Source organism: Psammomys obesus, unplaced genomic scaffold, assembly GCF_907164565.1.
Source record: "Psammomys obesus unplaced genomic scaffold, mPsaObe1.curated_primary_1811, whole genome shotgun sequence".
Classification (NCBI taxonomy): Eukaryota; Metazoa; Chordata; class Mammalia; order Rodentia; family Muridae; genus Psammomys; species Psammomys obesus.
The window spans coordinates 5,269,780-5,292,813 of record NW_026587032.1 but is presented as its reverse complement, the minus strand read 5'-3'; the positions used below and the strand labels follow the sequence as shown (position 1 = coordinate 5,292,813).

Sequence of the window (23,034 nt, the reverse complement as noted above, 5' to 3'; positions counted from 1 at the left end):
CTTTCTTTCTTTCTTTCTTTCTTTCTTTCTTTCTTTCTTTCTTTCTTCCTTTCTCTCTTTTTAGACTAGCCAAATTTGGAGCTGGAAAGATGTATCAGTAGTTGAGAGCATGTACTACTACTCTTATAAGGGATCTGAGTTTGCTACCTACACCAGATACTTCCAACCACCTGTAACTCTTGCCTCAGGGGTTCTGGCTCCACAGGCTGCTGCATCCCTACCCCCAATACATAGAAAAAATTAAACATAAAATATTTTGGAAAAGTACAGACAAAGTCATAGTCTAGGAGATCCCTTCTGGCCATGAGTGTCACACTTGAGAGCCCAGGTTGCCAGAAATATCAAACAAACAAACAACTGGGTGTGTCGGTGTGTGCTACAAGTCCCAGTGCTGGGGACTGTTCACTGGAGCTTGCTGGCCAGTCAGCCTACATGGTGAGTGCCTGACCAGTGAGAGACCTTGTCTTTAAGGTACAAGGGAAATAGTACCTGAAGAATGGCTCGTGAGGCTGTCCTGTGGCTTCTCTACACATTCTCATGAATGTGTATGTGCACTAGACATGGATGAACATGAACTCATGCACAGCAGTCTAGGGAATTCCGTTAGAACACAGCCAGCTGGCCAGCCCCTGACCTCAGAATCCCTGAGTTGATAAGATGTGGGGCTTGAGAATTTGTTTTTCTCATGTCTTTCCAGAAGATCTTGAGGCTGCTGCTCCTGGACTAGTCACTGAGGACCACCAATGAGGTGGTAGAGATGTGAGAGTAGCCATCAGGTCTTGAGAGCAGAACGCGTCTACCTGGCAGCTCCTAGGCCTGCTGTGATCTCCCTCTGAATCCTGCCTGTATGGTGTGCATGTGGTCAGTTCTCATTAAAGTCAAGGAAATTTACAGAAAACATCAGCTGCAGAACTCCGCTGAAGGGATCGAAGAAGCAGAGAGGCTTCTGAATGCTGCTGACAGAATTTGTGATTCCCCCCCACCCCTTTCTCAGTTGACAACCAGAGAAATGACTTGAGACTTTAATATTTCACAGTTAATATTATATTTCTGCAGGGTACGTCACATTTTTTTTCTAGAGTGTTTTTTTTTTTTTTTTTTTATCAACGATATCACATCAGATTCTTTTAATAGCTGCTTTGGGAGAAGCAGACAGGAATTAGCATCATTTTAAATGACAAAGCTATAGGGGCTGGGTAGGTGCCCAGCTTCAGGGAGCAGGACCTAGCAGAGTAACCCAGGTCTTAGACTCCTCCATATTTTGCATGACTCCCTCAGTTTTCCTCTGTACACTGTGAAGAAAGTGTTAGTCTTGACTTTGAGCCTCTTTCTCGTTCTGAGTTACAGATGGTTAAGGGTTATGGATTCATTGACATGGACACACCACAAAGAGTGATAATAACCTGTGAAGTGCCTGATGGGACTCTGGGGTGCATACTCCCTCAGGGAGGCTGTAAAGTCTTTCCTAAAAGCCAGTGTGCCTTGCTGCTCTTTGGAATCCTTAAAAGATTGGCTCTAAGTACCTGACAGTTACCCAAATCCATGGATGGCATTTTAAAAAAAATATGTATTTGGTCCATGGTTGGTTGGATTGAGGAAAGGAAAGCTCTGGACACAGAAAGCTGACAGTACACAATTTATACACACATGCCTTCAGGGATTTGTATTAAGGCTCCTTATTGTTCAGAGCCACCATATTGTTTGGCTTCAGGGCATTTTACTGACGAAGTTTTGTCAAAGTGACACAAGCTGAGAGTCATCTGGGAAAGGGGCAGAGCTCAGTTTGGGCCCTTGCCCCTGTCAGACTGAACAGTCTGTGGAGACTTTTCTTGATGTGGGAGGGCCCGGCTCACTGTGCAGTGTCACCCCTGAGCAGGTGGTTCTGGGTTGTGTAAGGAAGGAGGCTGAGTAAGCCAGGGGGAACAAGGTAGTAAGTAGCACCCCTCCATGGTCTCTACATCAGCACCTGGCTCCAGGTCCCTGCCTTGAGCTCCTGCCCCGACCGCCCTCAGTGATGGGGTGTGACCTGGGAGTTATAAGCTGAAATAAACCCCCTTTCTTCGGCAAGATGTTTTTGGCTATGGTGCTTCTTATAGACCTAGAAAGCAGGCTGGGCAGGTGCCACCTTCTGCTACCAATCTTTAGCTCTATGAAGAGTATCAAGGGCCATATAAGACAGTTGGCAGCACGCCAGTGGATTACTTAGAGCAATAGAGCCAAGTACGGACAGTTTTTGGACAAAATCTGAGACCTCATGGAAGAGAACATGTAATAGAGTCTAGAAAATGGTTGGGCTTTCTTGGTACCATTCAATGAATGTAAACATATATGCATCCACAGGACTCAGTTTCCCCATTTAAAACACACCAACCAGAAAAGTAAATGATATTTAAAAGTTGAAGCGTGGATGTCTGCATTCTTCCAGAGTAAAGATTCTAGGAAAAACAACATATCAGATACACATGCACGTTGTGGATCAAGCCAGCACGAATTTACTGATTCCTGATGCTCTCAGCTCAGGCTCATGTGTAATGACGGATCAGGGCTCCTCTCCCCCAGGACAAATGCCCCAAGTGTCTTGATCACTTCCCATTGACCAGAGGCTACATACACACATTCATGTCTCCGGATCATGAATTAACCAGAATTCATCAATTGCTCAGTTGTGTACTTCGTTACATATTATGCATTAACAAAGTTCCTGTTCCCATTTGTTATAGAGATCTAGAATGACAGGAGAGGGCAGAAGCCATAGAGACTTAGTATAAGTTCTCTCATTAGGGATTCAGGGATGCTCTGAGATGGGAACAGGGAGTAGGGTATGGGGAGGGCGGCGGAGGAGGATGAGGCTTTTCCCAGGTCACACAGAGACTACACCAGATGCAAAATCAACTCTGGTTCTTCCACTCTAAAGTCAGGATTGTCAGCAGTCCCCTGATGTGCCTCAGGTTTTAAAAGCCCAGGGGGGACACACATATGGATCCCACACACATAAAGCATTTCACACATAGAGCGTGTTAGATTCAATTCTCTTCATCTTTTAGTTTTTCCTAAAAGAAGTTTAGAGAGATAAAGGTCCACATTCTTTTTTTCACTTGAAACACATGGCTGATATTCCCTACCTTTTGCGTGTAGGAGACTGCCACTGTGCCTAACTATCACCTATATTTTCCATAGTCTGTGGGTGCCTGAGTTTCAAATCTCTGACCAAAGCAACTTAAGGGAGAAAGGGTTTATTCTAGCTCACAGCTCAATTACATCCACCATGGTGGAGAAGTCAAAGCAGCAGGAGCCTGAGGCAGCTCATCACATCCACAGTCAGGAAGTAGAGGGTGATGGATGTATGTGGCTGCTCAGATCCCTTTCTCCACTTGCAAAGTTCAGGATCCCAGGCAGGGAATGGTGCTGCCTGCAATGGGTAGTTTTCCCATCTCAATTAATGTAGTGACAACACTCCACCATACCCCCCACTCCCCGCCACATTCCCAGAGGCCCATTTCCCAGATGATTCTGGATTCTTCCAAGTTGACAGTTAACACCGGCATTTCACTTTATGGAGTTCTTTCTTGTCCCAAGACTGCCGGCTCTGTTGCTGTCTGTTAACTCTCCTTATTGTCAGTGTTCAGGAAGCCCAGCTGAACCCTCTCCAGAAACCCCAGAAAGGATGCCGTAAGCTAGTCTTCCAAAAGTGAATGAGGCCACCAGACATTTCCACTCTAAATGACTGGCTTGATACAACAAAACTACTGAAGTGCTCAAACAAATTAGGGGCGATGATGAGCTTAGAGGGCTCTGGCGAGTCTCACAACTCCAGCTTCCTGCTGCCTAATGACCCATAGGTACCATAGCCCCATGTGAAAAATACACAGGCTGCACAAAGTCCTCAATCCACAAGTTCACAGCAAAATGGCAAACATGTTTATGCCAAACTAGATCTCAGACCACAGTCTCATCAGCTATTAAACCCTTACCTGGAGCAGTGTAAACTACACAGACAGATAGACAGACAGACAGAAAGACATGAATTTAATGAGGTCAGCTTCCTGAAATACCTCCCTCTTCAGCATTGTGAGGAAATGGGATCCTTGAGAAATGATCAATGATTTCTCTTATAAGTAGCTGAAGAATTTTAACTATTGTGTTTTTGGTGGGGCTAGTTTTCATGCATGCCTGGATCTTAAGGAAAGAGGTAAATATATGCAACTTAACCATGGTCAAATGTGGTCCTACTGCAGCTGATAAATACTTCCAAAGCCCGGCACTGTGTTTTGTACATTTTCCCTGTTCTCCTTAGTTTCCTGGAATGGGTCGCAGTGCAATGTAGACATAGAATAACTGGTTTGTCATCACCTGCATGAGCACTGAAGCAGATCAGGCCTCCCACTGGAGTCCTCGGGTAGTGAGGCGTTGTGTTTGTTTTGGGCTGCAGAAAGCCTCCTTAGGACAAGGCCATGCTCTCCACGGGACCCTCTCTCCAGTTAGCTGTTGTTCCTCCCTTTGCCAGCAGCCGCTGCTCTCCCTTTAGCCTCTGCCCGCCTGCCTCTTTCAAACCTGTGTTAACAGGTTCAGCAACCCAACCTTATAAATCACTCAGCTCACATCTCCAGGATGGTCCTGTTGGCATGCTTCAGCCTGAATGTGCAGAGCTTGTGGGATTCTCTCATCTTGCTTAGAGAACTTTTTATTCTGGATTACATGTTTGAAGTCTTAGTGGCTGGTTAAAATAGAGTTATATGTTGGCTATAAGGCAAACTACATCCAGTGTTAGAAGGTTTAAATATTAAATAAAGCCCCTACCTCGCCCTCCATAGAGATTCCTAGCCCATTTTCTTTCTTCCTAGGGGAAGGGACCACATCATGACAAATCTGAAAGTGAAGGCATCATTGTTAGGAGATCAGGTTACTAGAGAGATCTTGGTTACTAGATATGTTACTGTGACAAACTCAAGGAAGGAAGGCCTCATTGCGGGTTCACTGTTGAAGGGTGCAGATCACGGTGGAGGCAAGCCGTGGCAGGGGGAATGTGAAGCAGCTGGTTTCACCGTGTCTGTCCTCAGAAAGCAGAGAACAGATGCATGCAGTTCGGCTTGCTCTCCCCTTGTTATGCCATCCTGGACCCCAGGCGGTGGAATGGTGCCATCTGAATTTAGGATGGATCTTTCCACATCAATTAACTTAATCTAGAAGCTCCCTCACAGCCGTGCCCACAGGTTATTCCACGGTGATTTTAAATCCTATTCAGTTGACAGTCGAGATTAACCAGCACAAACGCATAGGAAAGCAAACAATTCCGTGTTATTTTGCAGCCAGTTGTGACTACCCCTCCACAAACGCTAGGTCTCTCTATTGATGATCATAATGGGAAGTCAGCATTGCAAACTGAAAACACAGTTGGAGCGGGATTGGAGAGTTTAGGGTGGGGAATGTGAGACCTGCCTTAAGGTTATAGAAACAGGAGCTTCCTCAGAAGGGAAATGGTAGGAGGGAAGACAGCTCCAATAATAGGGAGGAGGATAAGCATTGAAATCAGTCATAGAGCCCTACAGAGGAGATAGGAAAGCTCTTCTCTGAGAATCCTTCAGCTGGTTCTTCCTCGGAGTCTTAAGAATTGAAAGTAGTCAGAGACATGAAGATAAGAGCCCATTGTGGGATCACGTATCTGTTCCATCTCATCACAGTTGTGGGATTCAGCCTTTTCCTGATCATATTCAGGCTGCCCAACCTTAGGCTCAATGTCTGGAATCTGAACCAAACAGAGTCAGCACCCAGATAACCAGGATGGCTAACCAGCCACTCCCCTCTGCAGAAGCCTATGGTGTGTGTGTGTGTGTGTGTGTGTGTGTGTGTGTGTGTGTGTGTTTTGGGGGGATGGCAGATGCTTCTGCTTCCTGAGAAAAATGGCAGCTGCCATTCAGCCATGCCTTTATGTTTTTAGGGCAAAGGACACAGGCATCACACACACTGGACTCTTTGTTTTTATATTTTGCTTTTGCATATAGGATTTTTACCAACTCACTGAGTTTCCTCTGTTTGAAGGAATATTACTTAACCTTACTTATTCCTCTTTCAGGAATGCTATGGATTATCGATTGTATTTGCTTCAAAGGGCAGAAGATCTCTTTTTGTCCCTGTACCTTTACTATAGATAACTTGCCTAGAATGTCCTGCTCTCCCAACTGTTCCCTAATAGTGAAGGAAAAAAAAAAAAAAAGACAAGTGGTAACTATGTCAGAGGCCAGACTTGATTATTCTGCTAGCTTCCTGAAGATTCCCTTATTTCAATGTCCCAAGAACCAGTGTTAGATCAGGCCACTTTATTTATGTACTACATGAAAAGACCTCACTTTTGCTTCTTTCTCAGAAAGAAATTTACAGAAACACATTGTAAATAGCCCAGCACATATGCACTGCTAATGGCTTGTTTGTTTAGAGTTCACCTTTGACTTACATGTCATCCAAATGGCAGCTTGGAAGGAGTGCAAGGCTCCATTACTCTAGTGGAAGCATCTTAACTTACACAGACAGAAGTGTTAATGAAGGAAAAGCAGAATTTCAGAGACAAAGCCAACTGCCTGGCTGGAGGAAGAAGACTAAACTTAGAATAGATTTATTGCCTTTATTCTGGTTTCCTACAACATATGATAATGAGAGATGGCTCAAGGCTGCAGACCCCCCCCCCAACTCCAGCCACCCCACTGCCACTCCAGATTTCTGTGCTCTGAATGAATGAGTAAACACAGACTGAAGATTCAACTCCAAGTTATTTAGATTGTTGTTGTTGTTGTCAATTTGTTTACTGTGGTGGGTACCATGAACCAAATTCCCCATCACTATTGTAGGAAAAGTTGCTAATGATGATAAATCATTGTGACTATGTCTATGCATGATGCTTCCTTACATAAACACAGATCAGTTTCATAGATAAGGAAGTGGAGAGTCAGAGTGTCAGTGATTCCCAGAACCATGCCCAGGGTTTACGGACTAACTTCATGGCTCCCAGTTCAAACTTCTCTGAAGTTTCAACCAGTACCCCCTCCTGTCTCAGACTTCTGCTCTTATAGGATCCATCAGGGGATATCGTTTACCTTAAATTCATGCATTCCACAAGTGTTTATTGAAGCCAGGTACTGTGCATGCCTTGAGAAATAAAGTGTTCTCCAGGTGGAGCTCAAGGACAAGAGCGGAGAAAGCACAGTGATTGGGATGTGGAGTGAGAGAGGCCAAAGTAGGCAGGAGATAGATAGATAGATAGATAGATAGATAGATAGATAGATAGATAAATGGGTAGAGAGGGAGGGAGGAAGGGAGGGAGGGAAAGGAGGGAGTGGTTTGTTCCGAAATGAACAGAAAGGAGAGAGTGATGGACTCAACTGTCTAATGTTTTGAAAACCATCCAGGAAAAGAGTGTCACCAATCCAGGCCCTACAAAAACCACAAGGAAGTGATAGGTGAAGAGGGGGAAGATACAGACAGGGAGGGGCATGCTGAGAGGTGGCCATCAGCATCATTCCTTCTGCTCCTGCCTTGACCCTCTAACGCTGACAACCTGTGTGATGCAGCCCTTGCACTGTGCCCGTGGGTACTGACCTCTAAGAAAGGCAAGAGTGCACCAGGCATGACTGCTTCCAGAGTCAGACAGGCTGTGATGGCTCTTCTGGGTGGCAGACTTGATTGGGTCTGGAATTAACTGCAGGCAAGCTGATGGGTACTCTTGAGAAGGACTTTTGATCCAGATTACTTGGAGCTGGAAGACCTACCCTAAATGTGGGCAGGACCTTCCAGTGGTAGCCTAGATAAAGGAAACTGAGGAATCTATCTATCTATCTATCTATCTATCTATCTATCTATCTATCTATCATCTATGAATCTATGTATTATCTATGTACCTATTTATGTATCTGTCTATCTATTATCTGTCTTTCAGCCTGATTGTCATCAAACCACTGGTGAGTTAGTTCATCTTCCATGCTTCTGCTGCTGCTACTGCTTTCTTTAGAGGATATTCAGACAAGCTTTGGGCTTTCAATGTAAACTGAAGACCACCAGCTTTCCAGGAATTATATTGGGCTTTCAGCAAAAGATTAGAATTGCTAAAGCATCCAGCCTTGTAGACTGAGCAACTACCAGGTTTTTGCTTTCTGGTGTGAGATATCCATATTGGACTACCCAGGCTGTATTGTGTAAGCCAATTTAATTATCTACATATCATTTCCTTTGGAAAACCCTGACTAATAATACACAGACCTGAGTTCGAATTCACCAGCTTCTGGCTCTGACTTTGGGGAAGGCCTAAGTATCTTTAAGTAGCAATTTCTACATCTGGGCTTGGAGATCAGCCATGGTACATTTGAGATCACTACAGGTATGGGGATGACAGAAACAGAGACATGGCACAGCTTCTGCATAAGGCGAGTCTTTAATGAAGGCAGCCTTTAAGACAGTGGTAGACATTTCAGAGCTAAGATCATAAGCTCTTCATGTGAAGGAGTCATCATTGTGTCTGGGTTGGTAGGTTAGCAGATACTGGTTGGTAGATTTCTTGATGGAAATTTATCATTATTTCATTGAGTGACTATGGATAAAGCCCTAACTATGTGCTGGATGCTGGTCCACCTACAGTGGAACAGCAAACAAGGCTCCTTCCTGAGTCTCCATCCTAGAATTCTAAGCAGCAGTCTCAGACAGTTGACTGTCACTTATACTTTAAAGTGCGATGTGGAAAAGTTCAGCTACAGTGTGAGGATGATTCTAAATTGCGTGTGATAATAACTGTAAACCCACTTGAGGTTTCTGGAGAACCTGATGCCTTATGAGAGGGCCTCTTCAGTCAGTTCAGAGGTTTTTCCACTCGCTACTAGGACCTGTCTGAATCTCGAAGCATGGGTCCTCAGGCAGCTATTAACAGCAACAGACCAGCTTGGGTTTCTGTTTGCTTTGCTAAGTTTACTTTACTTTTTAATATGGGTGTATGAGCATTGCTCTCTCTCTCTCTCTCTCTCTCTCTCTCTCTCTTTCTCTCTCTGTATGTGTGTGTGCAGTGCCCATGAACACCAGAAGAGGTCATCAGATCTCTGGGCGGTTGTGCGCTGCCTGACATGGTTGCTGGGAACTGAATTTGGATACTACGAAAGAGCAGCAAGCATTCTTAATCACTGAGCCATTGCTTCACCTTGTTCATTTTTGTCCTTTCTCCTGCTTTCTGGTGCCAGCCAACCATCTGTTTGCTCAGAAAGTAGGATGGGTTATCAACCAGGAAAAATACATCTCAACTTGAGTTTTACTACTTATCAACCAAGGTGTATTTTTCAGTATTTAGTGTAACGAATCTCGGTGATGCTTTTAAGAAGGCAGAGGTTTCAGCTTCGTTGCCGGTTCAGATGAGCAGGCTTGAAATGAGTTCTGCACCTTCCCAGACACAGCACATTCAGTGAGTAACAAGATCACCCACTTTCCTTATTTAAACATATTCATAGACACCTGTGGGAAAGTGATGGGTAGCAGATACACAGTACATAGGAGAGGGGTGAGTGCCTACTGTGTGGCACACTGGGAGGGCGGTGGCTGATGCTGTGGGCAGGTTCAAGGCTACAGGGTTGGATGGAGAAGGGAGACCATGGTGAACATTTTCTAAGAACACAGTGAGAGGCTGATGACACATAGCATTGCTTTTTGGCTCCCAGGCTTCTTCCCAGGGCCGAGGAGAGAGGACTATGTAAAAGCTCTCAGCTGCCTGTAACTGTGAGGGGTTTGAGGTTCTGACAACTAACAGCCAGAAAAAGAGGCAGCTTCTGAGAAAAGCAGGAAGAAAAGAAAGAAGGAGAGAGAGAGAGAGAAAGGAGGGGAAGGCAGGCAGCTAGGAGGGACTGGGAGCCTAGGAACCAAACAGCGACTATTTCCCGCAGATCCCGACTGGTGCCCATCATGTCGTGTGCGTAGGTGTGTCTGATACACACACACTGATTTTGCAGAAACCTGAAGTACGGAAGGAGGCGCCTTTCTGCAGGAGACAAATAAGACTAATGGACTGGAAATGCAGAGGGGGAGAGGGAGTCTGTCAATCACTTTGGTTAAATGTGTGTTGGCTGCGTTTGAAGATTCTTCTAGAACTTCTCCCGCCAGCACACCATCCTCAGCCACTGAAGCTGAAGCGCCTGTTTCGTCTGCTTGCAGGGGCTGCCTGGTGTGAATCAAACAGAATCACATTAGGAAAGGACTGGCTGAGAAAGCACTCTCTGGAACAGGGAATTTTATTGGGAAAAGAAAAGAAAAGAAGAGTTTAGTCCCCAAAGGAGGCCTGACTACCAGAATACTAATCCACGCCCGCCTTCCTGAGCCCAGAGGTAGTGGCTGCATTCTTGCCTTGAAATTCAGATGCATTGTGAACAGAGGCACACAAACAAGGCCGTGAGAATCCAAACTATGTTACTGTTTTTTTTTTTTTTTTTTTTTTTTTGTGACCAAGAAGTCTCCCTTTCAGCCAAAGGAAAGGGGTTAATATTTAGGGATTTAGAAAGAGGAAATGTACAGGGGCCCAGCTGCAGAAGTTTGCATGCTGATACCACCCATGGGAACTTGTTATGGATTCCACCAGGCAAGGTTGCTATGGGACAAAGCTTGCAGGGAATGCTGGGAGTTTGGGTGGGGCTTCTCATAATGGTGCAGAGGGAGGGAAGGTTTAGGAAAGGTTCCTTTCTTTATGAAAGGTTCCTTTCTTCTAAGGAACTATCTGCCAGCCATCCGACTTGCTGTCTTTCCTGCTATCCTGTTTGCCAGTGGTTCCATCAGCCTTCTTTGTATTAAGAGCTGCAGATACTGAGTGTGGGATGCTATTATATTTGGGGTACTTAACACGCCATCTTAATGAAATCTTTACAAAGAGTTATAGGACAGATTCCAACAATCTGTTTATACCCAAAGAGATACAGACTACAGAAGAGTGACTTACACAAAGCTTCAGCTCACAGGGACTTAGATGCAAGTCTGACTCTCAAGGTCAAGTGCCCTTTGATCACATTTTCTCATCTATAGTAGAAGGGTGACCAATCGCACCATCTTCAAAGTCTCATGGTTCCAAACCCCCTCAGGAGGACTATCAGCAAGGGCTCTACCATTTTTGAGTGGGAATGGAGCCAGAGCCTTGCGGTCCATAGACTGATGCTCTGCCACAAGGTGCTATCCGCAGCCTTTAGCATGTCTGTTCTTCATACTTTCCCACCATGCTCTACTCTCTTTCCATCTACATTCAGCACATCAAGGTGTTTAAAGATATTTTTTCCTTTAGAACCTGGTTGCATTTTATTCATCTTTACTTAGTTGAAAATGGTACAAAGGAGGATCCATATGTCAAGAGGAATCCCTTACTCCCCATGGCTGACCGTCAATGCCTAGTACTCCCTGACTCTAGATCATGGTTCTTCCAGTGACACTGACAGGCAGAAAAGATTGGCATGGTCTCCAGACTTCCACTGGAAGATGGTACTCAAACAGGGAGAAGGACATAAAACCAAGCCTTCCAGGGCCTTTTCCTGTAGTGCACATTACTTTCCAGGTCTGAAGGGATACAAGATTAGGGTCAAAGAAGGAGGTATCAATAAGAACTGGGTATAGATGAACTGAGGATGTAGCTAAGTTGTAGAGTGTTTGCCAAGCATGCATGAGGCCCTGAGTTCAATTCCCAAAACTGTAGAAGAGATAACACTTATACCCCTGCCAATATTCAGTTCACATTAACTGTGTCAACTGAGAAGCATTTCTTTTTTAAATTAATTCATTAGTTAATTAATTAATGTATTATTTCATGCATGTGTATATGTACATGTTTGCACACATGTTGGTGAAGCCAAGGGCAATCTCAGGTATCATGGCACAGGGGATGCCTATCTATTTTTTTGGGGTAGAGGGGGACAGGGTCTGCACTGGAACCTATCATTCAGTAATGCAGCTAGGCTATAGCTAGTCAGCAAGCTTCAAGGAGCCTCTTGTCTCTGCCTCCCTAAAGCAGGGGTTATTAGCATGGAACAACGTGCCTGGATTTTCATGTGGGTTCTGGAAACTGAATTAAGCTCCTCATGATTGCAGGGTAAGTGCATAACCAGCTGAGTTATCTTCCCAGGCCCATTATTTCAATTTGTAAATACAGGAGCTAAGAATATGGGTTCCAATATACAACCTCATAAGATTCTCTTTCTTTCTATGAGTTAAGATCTTGCCATTTAGTCTAGGCTGGCCTTGAATTCATGTTCCTCCTGCTTCGGTCTCCCAGCCTGGGATCACAGGTGAACAAGGCCACATTTGTCCAATCTCACAGTCTTTGAAATACTTGCTTCTATTTTATTGCTACTTTAAATTCCTATAATTTCCCACACACTGGAAAGCTCTGGTCACCATGTTGTGTCTCTGCCTAAAACTTATGGTAAAGGTAGCAGAGGCCAGTAGCTAAAACTGCCAACCACAAGAATGCCCACTGCATGAAAAGCCAATCACCCATCGGTTCTACAATCCAGGAACAGTAAGAGGTGCTGAGTCTCAGTTGGAGGAGACTCTGGCAAGAGCACCCCATATCTGAAGGAGTCAGAATGTCATGCTAGTGCTGTGACAGTGATAAAGATGTCTAGGAAAAAGAAAGGTGTGTCCCAGGCAGTTTGCAAGCTTCGTGTGCATTAAAAGTTGACTCTAGACATTTCACAATTTGTTGTAGGCCAGCAGAGATCACGGTTCCAAATCACTCACTCATGTATCATAATCAATGGTGTGCTTGAAATAAAATATGCAGGTTTTCTGGCCCCACTTCAGAGCTACAGAACCAGCATCTCTAGGGGTAAAGACTGTGTATTTCCAAATTGTTTTCTGGCATGAGTAACTGGAAATGGGGCGGTGTAGTGTATGTAATCTTCACACCCATCAGTAACAAAGCTTTAGGAGACACATGCTTAGAACTTCAAATAAGAAGAGAGATATGGTGGCTTAGAGCAGTTGGCACCACTCCTAATAACTGGAGTTTGACCTGAGGTCAACGTGTTGGAAAGAGAGAAGTGATGCCTGCATGCTGTCCTCTGACCTCTACATGCATGTGGTGGCATGTGCACACACAAACACCGACTAGAACAAGAAACGAAGTTTTAACAGTGTAGAACATGGATAAGAACACGCAGACCTCTGAGTGTGTGTGTGTGTGTGTGGGGTTCCACAAGTCAAGGTACACCTCATAGTAAAACATTATTTGTTATGAACAGCACTTTTACTGGTTTTTCTGTGTGCCAATCACCACTGCATATATTTTATGCTCATCCCTTTTAAAAATCCTTACAATGCCTCTCTGGGTACCACTTTCATTTGCACTTAAGGATGGTGGAAGAGCAACACAGAGGAATGCAATTGCCCACTCAAGGTTGTGATGTTGACTAACACTAAAACCAGAACTAGAACTCCAGTGGCCAACAGGGACATAGCCACGATTCATTAAAAACGGCTTCTACCCAAAGACATTTGTCTTGCAAAAGGTACCTTTGCTCAGATGTTGCTCACTGAATGCATGAGTGTGCATGTGTGAGCACCCATGCATTTTTTTCAGTGAACATAAACTTGTTTGTGATTGTGTGTATGTGAGTGTGTGTGGGGGGGGGCAGAGGTTAACATCAAGTGTCTTCTTCAACGGTTCCCTAACCTCCCTTTTTGAGGCAGAGTCTCTCACTGAACCTGGAAGTAGCCAGTTTAGCTATGTTGCCTGGATGCCCTCTGCTTCTGCCTCCTGAATGCTGGGATTACAGGTCAAGCCACTGCACCTTGCTCTTTACCCAAGCATCAGGGATCTAAACTGTGGCTCTCATTTTTTGCATAGCAAGCATTTTACTGACATCCATCTCTCCAAACCTGGGGTTCATTGCTCTTTAAAAACACCCCAACACTCTTGTCTGCTCCAGGGAATCCAGGAGTCCTTGAAGCTCCTCCACATCCTCTTCCTGGTTTCTTCTGAGCTCTCCAGTGTTGAAACAGGTGAAGGCAGAGTCCAGGCTTTCATCGCCTTCTGGGGCTTTGCTATTGTCCTGCATGGCATCCCAGGGGTGCTCACATGCATGTTGCCATCTGCTCTGCTGTGTACTCTATACCCCATGGGACATAGCATATGCGCCTGAGGCACTGGGCTCTAGCTCTGAATTCAGCCTGGCCTTGGCCTGTCACTACAGGCTGAAAATGGACTCCTTATGTAGATACTTTGAAGCAGAAGGACAGACTGCTGTTCTCTTAGGGAGCTCTGGCCCAAGAGACATCCAGGATCTTACAAAATTCAGAAAGCAAAATTATACCAACCCTGGGAAGATGGATGACAGGAAGTTAACCGTCCCTTAACACATAGTAGGTCAAGACTGGACATAGTCCTATGCTCAGTCAGCTCTATGGAAGAACTGACTTTGGCTCAGTCTTTGGGGAAAGCATAGAACCAGGCCATGTAGACTCTACAAACCTCCCCAAATAAACATGTTTTTTGTTTTCACCAAAGAATGTAAAATGAAGATGTTTTCCTAGCAACAAAAGGAAAGAGTTTCTGCAGACAGCAGCTCCGTGCTCCTAGAAATACTGACAGGTAACATTTACAAATAAGAACATTGAGATGCAAGTTGAGAGATGCAAGATGGAATATAAAGTAATAAAAATGATAACTACATAAGTGAACAGAATACAAACTGACTGAGGAATGCACAAGCAACATTAATACTGTACTGCCGAGCCTATAAATATGAGAGTTACACAGGAGCGGGTGACGCAACTCAGCGAGTAAAGGCCTTTGCTGTCAAGTCCAACAGCCTGGGTTTGCTCCCCCAAACCACAGGGTGGAAGGAGAGAACAGACTTTTCCCACACCCTTACACATTGTCCTCTGACCTCTACACATATGTAGTGGCACCCACTCCTAATAAGTCAGCTAAAAAAAAAAAAAAACACACACACACAACTACACACACACACACACACACACACACAATTACATGCATGTTAACAGATGAATAAGAGAAGGTAAATTGTTCTGAGTTCTGGGAGGGAGGAATGAGTGACAATCATGATACCGTGAGGTATCAAGAGAACTCTGCGTCCTTTCAGGTTTGCCACAGAACAGCAAAATGCCGATAGCTTCTGAACAAAGAAAGGAGTGAAAAGCGGAAACATTTGAAATTAAGTTAAGAAAACAGTGATCCAGTTAAGTTTCTTTTCCGAAGAAAATGTTTCAAGAAGTATGTACCAAACCCAAAGAGGGCAGGGGATATAGGCCATTGATAGAGCTGTTGCCTGGCCTGCACGGAGCCCTGGCCTTATTCCTCTGCAAAAACCAGGTGTGGTGAAGCACAGCTGCCATCCCAGCTGCTGGGAGCTGGAGGCAGGAGGATCAGGAACAGAGCCAACAAACCGGGGCCCAGAGGTGCTTGCAGAGACAGAAACATCAAGCAAGGACCATGCATGGACTGAACCTAAGCCCCCTACCCTACACAGATGTAGCTGATGAGCACCCCGGCTTCATGTGGGTCCCCTAGTAAAGGGAGCAAGGGAGCGGGGGCGGGAGAGGCTGTCTCTGACATAGAATCTGTTGCCTGCTTTCAATCACTTTCCCCTGGTGGGGCTGCCTCGCCAGGCCACGGGGGAAGATGATGTGTGCTGATGAGACTTGATGTGCTGGGTTCGGTTGGTAGGGGAGAGCCACCTTTTCTGAGGAGTAGGGGAGGGGGCGAAGGGGGGGAGAAGGAGGATGGAACTGGGAGGAGAGGAGAGGAGGGTTACAATCAGGATGTAAAGTGAATAAATACGTAAGTTTAAAATATATAAAAGCATTATAAAAGAAAGTGGGGGAAATGATGAGATACAGAATCTACAGTAGACTAGATCAGTAAAAAGTGGAGCCTAGACTCCAAAGAACATGAGAAATGGCAAGACCAAGCAAGCACAGAGCCAGACAGGGCCAGCTTTAAAATCGCTGTCACTACAACTCTATGGGTGCCGGAAAGATAAGAGAGCAGCGTACCAAACGCTGACAAGACATTTGAAAATATAAATGAAATGAAAATCTCTGAAAGCAACACAAATTACCAAAACTTCCACAGAAGAGGAAAAAAGAAGTGTCTCGACTTTAAAGCTTTTCACAAACAAGATGCTAGTGAACAGAACGAGGGAGGTGAGATGATTATCAAATAGTTAAGAAGGAAGAAAACAGCTACTGCTCATGAGTGTTGTTTCCATGGTGGGTCACAAACACTGAAGGAGCAAATTAGAATTAAGTGACTACAGCTGGGCCACTGGGAATAAATCACTATTAGTAAATAAGGTTGGGATTGATGGAGCAGAACTCTTTGTGTCCTCCTCTGGCTTCAGCACAGGTGCACAGGTTCATGCAGCTTTATACACACCTGTTTAAACACATGCCTACACCATGCACACGGCACAAAACACAAAGTCTCATTTCTGTATATCAGCCCCAAACAAAATATAACGGTTTATAAATACCTTTATAATGTCAAAACCTAACGGTGTAAAATACCCCATAAGTTTACCAAAACCCCCATGCCGAACATTACAAAAATACAGCTGAAAGAAAGTTAGGAAGTATGCTGGATTCATTTGCTGTATCCGTGGGTTGTAGAAGGTTGGGGGGATATGTACTTCCCTAGACTTGATGTGTGTGATGGGTAATTTATACACTGTCCCTGGGAGAGTGATTTGATGCTCTTTTTATTTGTGACAGGGTCTTGCCCTGTAGCTCAAGCTGGCTTGGAATTCACAACCCTCATGCTTTAACCTCCTTAAATGTTGGCCTTCTAGGGGTGTCTTACCCTACCCTACTCCTGTCCTATTTCTTTAAAGAAATTCAATATGCTAATTCGAAAGTTTACATGAAAATGTAAAAGTCTGGCAACAACCAAAATAATGTTGTAGAAGGAGGTATTAAGACTTCTTGCCCCAGATTTAAAAAACAAAAAGAGTTTAAAACTAATAATATCTAAGAAAGAAAGCAATCGGCCAGAAAAGGCTAGAGACAGGACCATCCATATTTTGTCACTTGGTTTATGACAAAGATGCCCTTGAAGAACAATGGAGAAAGAATGACCTTTTCAAAGAGCAATGCCTTCAATTTGGCATCTCTGTGGAAAAATTGATTCCAGACCCTTCTATAAACCATGCCATATGCAATCAAGATCAGATAGATTTGTTTTTTATCTAAATGTGAGCACATAGATATCCAGAAGGTAATTCAAGAGACTGTGTTTGCTGGTAGGAAAAAAAAAAATCTTAAACAAGATTAGAAAGTATCCAAAGCTAGAAACTGGTCCATCAGACTACATCAAAACCAACACTTAATGCTTTGCCCACCACGATACCATTGATGGAGTTAAAACAGGGGTCAGGGGAGATGCTCAGCGGGTAAGGTACTTGCTATCCCAATATGAGAACCTGAGTTTGGATCCCTAGAACCCACGTGGAAACTCGATTCTGTTATCCTGTGGCTCTTAAGTGATGTGAGAGGCACATTCTTCGGTCAGGTAGCCTGGTCCAGCATGTGTGGGAGGAAGCAAGGGACTCATTTCTAAGTAGGTGGAAGTTAACAGCTGTAGTTGTGGCATGCGCAAGCTTGCATTCACACACAAACCTGTGCAAACGCACACACTTCATACACAGACATGTATGCACAAAGACTAAAAAAAAATAGAGAGCTAGAACATAAGCTACAGAAAGAAAAAAAAGATATTTATAAAACACATTTCGTTAACGACTCACGACTAGAGGATATGAGAATCAACAAGAAAAGTACAAAGTAGGAGAGAAGTAGACAGAAGGCACGAACTGTTATTCTGTTGAAAAGCAGTCCAACATTTTGATAAACACATGAAACGAAGCTAGAGTCAGGAACAATCAGGAGGATTATAAGTCGAAATCACAATGAGTTATCACTACACTCCCACCAGAAGGGCTAAAATTGAAATGACTGACAGCCCCAAGTGGTTGAGAGAGTTTGGAGCATCGGGACCCATCACATATTGATGGTGGGAGTGTAGCTTGGTACATCTTTGCAAAGCTATTTGGCTGTGTCTGTTAAAAGGGAATGCTCACACCATACCCCTGAAGGTTCACATGGGCAAGACTAACGTGCTGGGTGCACGGGAATGTTTACATGGTCATCCATCTGTAATGTAAACAGCCCGAATGCCCAACAGTACAAGCCCCCCACTAGAACCCTGTGTAAGAATGAGAACTGGTAATCTTTACATGTGTCTGACAGAGTAGATGAGTTCTATAAATTAATTTTAGAACACAGGAAGCAAAAGCATAGGATTAAATTAGCAGTTATTTATTAGGAATGCTAAAATATGGACATAATTAGCTGTAATATTTAGGAGTGTGTGCCTGGGAGGCTCGGGGACCATGGGACTGGGCAGGGGTCTCCTTGGTGAGACAGGAAGATGCTGGGAATAGGTATGCTAGCTCAGAGGTGAAGGCCGTGTCTTATTTCTAGGCTTGGGTGGTGGACATTTGGTCTTGAACTGTGATAAGCCACTCTGATATATGGCTTGGTAGCTCAAGTATGTATATTAATCTTTGAATATTTAATAAAGCTGCAACTGATTGGGAAGACAGATCTAGATTTTCAAATAAAGTGATCAGATTTAAAAACGATAGCAGCAAATGTTTAAACGCTGACTCTGGGAGTGTTCTGGTCAATAAAGTGCTTCATCTGCAAGCACACGCGGACCCGAGGCTGACCTTCGGAGCCCACTTAAACAGCTGGCCTGGCAGCAGGAATTTGTAATCTCACTCCGTGGAAACAGGTGAAAGCAGTTCCGTCAGTGGGGCTTGCCGGGCCACCAGCTTAGTGTGATTGGTGAACTCTGGTGCCTAAGGAGAAGCTGTCTCAGAGCACAACATAAATAGCACCTAAGGGGAAGCCCACATGAACACACACACACACACACACACACACACACACACACACACACACATTTATAATTGATAATCGTGTAGGCTGCATGCATGATCCATCTGTGAGTGGCCACTTCGTAACCTGTCAGGTGATCCATGGGCTTGGTAGTGAAATTACAGGCATTGACCTGGCTTCTGTCCTGGTACAGAAGCTTGAGTAAGTAGGGACACCAATGTCATTAGAAAGAAGAAGGTAGATTCTCCACCACCTCCTTCTGAGCCATTTGTTTCACACCTTGAAATCAACCTCCAGAGTGGAATTTTGTTTCTTTAGATATGGCTATTTAATACAGCCATATGGCATTCAGCTTGTAAGGCTTCTAGACATCATATACCAGGTAAATCTCTCTCTCTTATCTATCTATTCATGTACCTATCTACCTACATATCTATCAATCACCTTTCATCTATCTATCTATCTATCTATCTATCTATCTATCTATCTATCTATCATCTATTATCTATCAATTATCATCTATGTACCTTTATATCAATCATATATCTATTTATCTATCTACCTATTGATCATCAATTTTTCTATAAATTATCTATCTACTATCTATCATCTATCTATCTACCTTTATATCAATCATCTATTTATCTGTTTTGTATCTATTACCTATCTACCTATCATCTATTTGTCTTTTATCATTCTATCTCTCATCTATCTATGTATCTATCTATCTATCATCTATCTATGTATATATCTATCTAAAAATCATCTATTTATCTACTTATCTTGTAACCATATGAATATTTACTATATTCTGTACTGCAATTTCTGCATACCATTTAATCAGTCCAACAGCCAGTTGATGTGAGAGTTCCTGCACCTGTTATATGGACAAGAAAGCAGAGGCCCAGAAAAGTTAAATCCCACACTTAGGAACACACCTGAGCAGTGGTAGCTGCCAGAGACCGGACTCTCACTCAGCTGACCTGTTGTCTGTGAAACATCACAACAGTCTCATGGGGCCATTATCTCCGATGTAATGCAGATGAATCCTTTTAGACATTTGCATATGCAACATAATACTGGTGTCAGAGCTACTGCTTTCACTGCCCTGGGTACTCAGTAAAGGCAGGTGATGTTGCAACTTGTCCAGCCTCTGGCCTGGAATAAGTTTTAGCACAATAAGTTTTAGCCAGGGGCATGATGGCACCATAACCTGAGTTCAAAAGGTACAGAGAGGGAGGGAAAAAAAAAGAAAAAGATGGAATGAGAGGGAGAGGAAGGGGAGGGAGGACAGAGGAGGGGACTAGAACAAGGGAGATGAAAAGGAAAGGAGAGAAGGGAGAAAGTTAAGGAGAAGTAGGGGGAAAAGAGTTGAAAAGGAAGGGGAAGAGGAGAGAAAAGACAACTTATAGCACTGATGGGCTGAAAGGCCACATACATTATAATCCAAAATCAGCCAAATTGATCCTGCAACAGACTGTGTAAGATGACTTGTTTCTTTTCTCTATCACAGAGATATAATGTGGGGTGCCAGAACAGCATGAGGCATGGGGTACACTGGAAAGAGTGTGCCCAACCCATGACCATTGCCCAGCAGTAGTCACCAGACCATGGGTGAGCCATGGCCTCTGTTTGCGTTTCATCATGCATCATGCAAGAGTGACAGAGCAAGCCTATGTGAAAATCAGGCTGTGCCAACTCCTCGGAATAACTGTAACTGATGCTAATACAGTGTAGATGCTATGAAAGGAGTGGATAAATGGTGAGGAGGAGAGGGTGACTTTCTGCCCCTCCTTCCCCTTGGAGCCCTTGAGAGCTCTCCTTGCCCCAACCTGTCACATCACAGCTTCAGGATGGGTGTTTGAGGAACATGTTTGGAGCTTTACAATTTTGTACAGCGTGTTTTTGGATAACCTAGATTAAGACTCCCAAGAGCCCCTTATGTTCAAAAGCTTTTGTCTTCTATGGATCCACTCTGTGAGCAAGTGAGACAGAACCACTTTGCCACTGCCCCCAAACACTGGGCATTCCTGGGTGCTGAGTTTTGCTCACCACCACCACGGCCCTGTTCAGGTCTATACATGAGCTTTTCAGCTCACCCTGGGCGATCTGATTTTGTATGCAGAGGAAAAGAAACTATGATTTGTTTTTCATCTTTGTCTCAGACATGGACCTTGATGATATGACACTCACATACACACAAGAGCAAAGGAAACTTCATTCCAACCCCTTCATGGCACGGCAAAAGGTCAGACAGAAACCACAGAAGCTTTCATCTTGCACAGTGGGGTTATAAACAATCCGGGCTGTGGGTATGAAGAGTCACTTGCGGTGTGCTGTCATTGGAAATGAAATAAGAGCACAGACTGTAGAATCAGATGGTGTTGATTAAATCTCAAGGCTATTCCCACTACCGATGGGGTATTGGGAAGACAGCAAGCTCTTCCTGTTTATGGGGTGGGAATAAGAGCATCCTTAGTCTCATGGGGCCACAACAGGAGAAATATGTGTTAAAGACAGCTGGTACCCAGAGCATATTCAGATAAGTATTAGGATTCTATACTCATTTTGACCACCTGGCTAATAAGTGAATTCTCTTGGCAACATGTTTGCAGAGTTGTCCTCCATTCCCAAACTCCAAGTTGGTGGCAAACTTGACACCTAGTAGAGAATTAGCTTCACTCAGAAGCAGCCTATCAGCTCCCATTTTTACCTGCCTCAGGAGACAGGGAAGTCCTTTCAGGCCAAGACGAGAACATTCCAGGTGGAATTCCAGGGTGAGATGCCACTCTGCTCACTATCCTTCAACTTGGAATCAACAGAAAGCTTCACCTTGGAGTCTGTCGGCTTAGCGATCTCTGTGAGAAGCTCACCTGAATCCAAACTCCCAGGCTGCCAGACAGAGGGGGTTGCTGGAACTCACTTCTAGCAGCAGGGTTCCAAGGTGGCAGACAAGTCTTAGCTTCCTTTCCTGGTTTTCCCTTCAGCCCCACCTCCTCTCTCCAGTGCTCATCTCACGCTCAGGCAGAGACTCAGTGCACAAGGCCCCACTGGGTATAGTGGTGGGAGAGTCCAAAGGCTTCCTTTGACCTCCCATGGCCAAAATATCGGCCACACAAATGACACTTCTTGCCCAAGGAAATTCTAGTTCAGAGAGCATCATGGTTTTGCTTCTGATTGATTGAAAAGCTGTCCCCCAAATCTCCGTAATTCCATTATAAAAATGAAAGACAGATAACACTCTGCATCACCAGTGCCCAGCCCTACTTGTCATTCAAGGCCTTCGGTTTCTCTTCCAGTCTTACCTAATTGTCTTCATCTCCCTGTACACACTTGATTCTAGCCAAGATCGTCTCCTCCTCCTTGGTACCCAGGCATTAATCTATATGTGTATACGCACACACATGCATGTGGGGCATACCTCTAAGTCCACGATGCAGTACAGTTCTGGCCGAGAGAAGAAAGGTGGGATCCCTGATGTGAGACAGACACAAAGGCAGCCGAGGGCGGCTGGTATACATAGCAGCTCAGCAGCCAGCCATCTTCACTGTTTCAGCCTTTGGGATCTTCCTCAGTTGTTCAGCTTGGTGCCCCAGGCTTTCCACATCTTAAGCAAAAAAGCTATCTTTTCTGCTTTATTCAACTTTTTTCCTTATTTGCCCCCTTGTAAGTATGTACTGTAAATGTATGTTTTGAAATTTGAATTGTAAATATATTGTAAAAAACGTATTATAAATATATGTAATATAAGAATATAAGTTCATGTAATGTAAATATATCATGACTCTATATAATATAAATACATAGTAAGCATGCATTATAAATATATATTGTAAATATAATACAAACATTCACTGTAAATATATAATTATAAATATTTTTCACGAATATATATTAAACACATTATAAACATGTTGTAAGTACATGTTTTTAACACAGTATAATATGTATATTGCATATTCAATAAATATATATGATGTGTATGTTTGAAGCATGCATATAGTCATCTATTTAAGTGGCATCTTCAATATGTGCTTGTAGGCTGTGCTCTCCTTGCAAGCAGACCTGGTGGCCTTTTAGAAATGCCCGCCTCTGGTCAATAATCTCATTGAAATGTGAGTA

The 23,034-nt window shown here is 44.0% G+C and overlaps 1 protein-coding gene across 3 annotated transcripts in view; it reads right to left on the bottom strand.

Annotated features, from left to right (window-relative positions):
• Positions 1-23,034, bottom strand: part of Gria1 (glutamate ionotropic receptor AMPA type subunit 1) — a 308,514-nt gene that overhangs the window by 172,028 nt on the left and 113,452 nt on the right. The gene's annotated exons all lie outside the window — the stretch shown is intronic.